The sequence below is a fragment of the Amblyomma maculatum genome, chromosome 2 (genome assembly GCF_055883805.1).
Source record: "Amblyomma maculatum isolate TAMU_Amacu chromosome 2, ASM5588380v1, whole genome shotgun sequence".
Classification (NCBI taxonomy): domain Eukaryota; kingdom Metazoa; phylum Arthropoda; class Arachnida; order Ixodida; family Ixodidae; genus Amblyomma; species Amblyomma maculatum.
The window spans coordinates 128,666,813-128,670,486 of NC_139345.1; the positions used below are offsets into that span (position 1 = coordinate 128,666,813).

Sequence of the window (3,674 nt, forward strand, 5' to 3'; positions counted from 1 at the left end):
AAGTGTTCAGACTAAATGGAAGCATGGTGTTGCCCAGTAGGCTACCATGTTTTCGCGACAAGGGTGCTATACTTTCTCCTAAAGTAGAGGAGTTATAATTGCAAAACATTAAATATGCGAGGCCGGCACAGCTGTTCTGCTGTTCTCCCAACGTTCGCTCGATTTGTGTAGAGAGTTTTTGTGCACAGATCCACAACTCTGGGCCACAGCACTATGTTGATTGGACAGGGCAAGTCATAATATTTACTACAGAAAGTCATTCAGGGCAAATTCTCTGGTCCACGGCATTTTCACCTTCACAGAGGGGATGATGCACAACACAATGGAGGAACGTAAGGGGTGTGTGGGGGCTGTCATATGGACTGCCCCTAACACTGCCACTGAATGAAACATGGTGATTGTATTCAGTGGAGGCTGTTTATACGTTAAGGCACTTGAGAAGCAAGCAGCAAGTGTCAGAGGCAGATTTGTAGTGCCACGCACAGATGCCGCAAGGTATACCTCGCTTTTATTGCAGGAAATATCTGTACAAGAACCAAAGTCATTCATAAAAGAGCTGAAGTGTTCACATTTGCTTTTGTCATTTCCAATGTCCTGGGATTGGTTTAAGATCAGATGGCACCCCTAGGCTAATGTTGCATATAGTTCATCTGAAGATCAATTCACTATGCATTTAAATTAATTGGCACATTGCATGTTCGTAAAATGGAACACAAAGGTGCTTCCTCGATTATTTTGTATTATCACAAAGTCCATAAATCAGTGATCGCATAGTTTGCATGTTTCAGTGAAACATGCTCTATTTCAATGCCTACATTACACCACATGAAAAATAAAGATTATTCCTCTATGTGTGCTTTCTGTTTTTTGCTTCCCGTCATGCTACATGACTTTTCCTCCAGCACATTTTAGCAGGTGATAGTCATGCTGGCATCACAGTTGCCTGCATCCTATTATAGTTTGCATAGATTATTGGACACTGGGAGTTTCTGCCACTTGTAGGTGGAGCATACATATTGTTGCATGCTCTAAATGTATGTATATCTTCAGCAGCGAGGGTACTAGTACAACAACAGAGGTAAATATACAATTTGAAGCACTTCCTGTATTTTGGAGGGTTCACATCCACATATGGGCACCAATATACAGTGCTTGGCTGTGAGCACAGTCAAGATGCACGACCCTTGTACGTCATGCAAATAATGGGACCGACCTGCAATGGAGCTTAAAATTTTGGATTTTTAGCTTGACTTCTATGTGATTTAATTCTTCCAAATGGATATGTTACCTATACCTAAAATGGAAGCTTCAGTGAGGACTTGAAGTGGTGCATCAAAATCCCATTTTTAGTGTCAAGAGATTTTTGTGGAACTGTGTCAGCATCAGTGGTGCGCACTTGAAAACAGATAGGTACTGAAGTGTAACTAGCTTTCCATGTCGTATTTCATGTTTTTAAAAGGCAACTGTTAACACTCCAGCACTAGAAATTGTGACTGTCGGGTCGTGGAAAACTGTACCCACTTGGCTACATCAAAGCACCCGGAGTGGAGTTAACGAAATTTCCATCTGAAATGGCAGTGGTGTACCTCTCGGTCTGCTACCATTTAAGCCTCTGAACTCACTAATTACAGGCAGTTTTGATCAAAGCGTTGAGAGCACTGCATTTTGGCACGTTGGTTAAGATATAAGGTAGCTCTGGCAGCTCTTGGCCCGTGATGTAATATTGTTTTCGAGCAAGCTGCTCTACTAGCATGTGGGCCCGTTTTCTGAACTGGGTGAGAAAAACAAAGTAGTGATTATTATCTTCTTGTCAACAAGTAACAATAAAATTCCACCACTCCTTCCTAATAGTAAAAAGTTGTCCCAAATGAAAAAGGCAATTTTGTTTAAAGAAATTGTAGATACACATGGTGCTCTTTGGGACGTCGTTTTTTTTTTTTTTTCTTTTATCTGAACGAAATAATATACTTCTGCCCAAATGGTACACTGAGGCCTTATCATTTTCTCCAGAGATGTTCACAATATCATACAAAGTGTAATAATTGATGGAAATGTAAACATCGATATCCCGCCAAACGCCCGAATGATCGTGAACGTAGTTCATATTTAAAATGTGTACATTACACTTGAAATAGCTGGGAATAGAGCGCGGGCTAACGGATCCGAGGTAGAGCATACGCTTCGACAAGCCTGTGCTTTGTAATTAGACGGGGAGGAAAAAAAAAAAAAATCGTAGCAGAGCGTGGTTTCGATCCACGGACCTCTGGGTTATGGGCCCAGCACGCTTCCACTGCGCCACTCTGCTAGGCGACAAACCACGTTTTTAATAAACAGTGCAATAGGCGCGGAACTACTTTGTGAACAAATAAAAACATGTAGCAGAGCGTGGTTTCGATCCACGGACCTCTGGTTTATGGGCCCAGCACGCTTCCACTGCGCCACTCTGCTAGGAGATGAACCAAGTTTTTAATAAACAGTGTGATAGGCGCGGAACTACTTTGTGAACAAATAAAAACATGTAGCAGAGCGTGGTTTCGATCCACGGACCTCTGGGTTATGGGCCCAGCACGCTTCCACTGCGCCACTCTGCTATTTTTTTTTTTTTCTTTATTGCCGGTCATCACCAACACACAACAACCTGTTCCGGCCAATTAAAGACGGAGGTCTCGGGCTTGCTCACTTATTTGTGCGCCAGCTTGTAAACAGATTTATTTTCTTTCGCGACGTTACCGACCCCTTTTTGCGCACTGTGTGCCAAGTGAGGCTCGCGCGGGCGTTGCCCAATTTCGTTGTTGCTACGGAAAGCATGCTAGGGCGTCTTTCTAGTTTTTTCAAAGAGATTGTCAGCAGTGTTCGAATTCTGTCAGCTTGCTTCTCGACAGAATACTTAAGTTCAGTGAAAAAGAAGAACCTGTATAAAGCTGTTTGTGACGACTTCTTCCCTGTTCCTGTGTACAGAGCCTTGTATAGCGGCCGCCTAGGTCAAGACGTACTGAAGCGGGTCAAAAGAATGCCAGTTTCTCCTGGGGTAAAGACGTTTTTCTTTAAGTTACATACAGGAACATTATCGGTACAAACTTTTTTTGAAAGCAAGGGCTTTTATCTGCCATGGGGTTCACTTTGCTTAATATGTAAACAGCCAGAGACAATAGACCATGTATTTCTGCACTGTTGGGAGGGCGTCTATTTTTGGGACGTGCTGCAACGAACTGTTAAAAAAGAATTACCATTAGACTCATACGGGATTAGATTCCTGCCAACTGAAAATAATGATGGGATTCCACTTGATACGGTTATGCTAATAGGCCTGCACAGTCTATGGCGGTCCAGAATGGCGGGTTTTCACTGTGACCCTGACGCCCGCCCTGCAAGGCTCTACTTCCGCGAGAGTATACACGCATTGGTTGAAATGCACAAATTGAAGACCACTGTGCCAGACTGGATTTTAAGAGTCGAACCACTATGCGATCTGAAGGAATTTTAACTTGACAAAGGCAACTCGTATGAGCCTGCCGGCTTCTGTATTAAGTGTCATGCTTGTGGTAACCGCTCTGCTGTGAGCATTTGATTGTACTGCGCCACTCTGCTAGACATTGAAACGGGTATTTAAAAACAGTGCTATAGTGCTCTAGCAGTGGGTGCGGAACTACTTGTGCGTGTCTCCAGCATGGAAG

General features: G+C 43.3%; 2 non-coding genes across 2 annotated transcripts; both read right to left on the bottom strand.

The window, feature by feature from the left end:
• Nucleotides 1–2,233: 2,233 nt before the first annotated feature.
• On the bottom strand, nt 2,234–2,305 carry TRNAM-CAU (transfer RNA methionine (anticodon CAU)). The gene has a single exon. It is a non-coding gene; the product is annotated as a tRNA-Met (tRNA).
• A 214-nt stretch (nt 2,306–2,519) lies between these two features.
• Nucleotides 2,520–2,591, bottom strand: TRNAM-CAU (transfer RNA methionine (anticodon CAU)). The gene has a single exon. It is a non-coding gene; the product is annotated as a tRNA-Met (tRNA).
• Between the last annotated feature and the right edge of the window lie 1,083 nt (nt 2,592–3,674).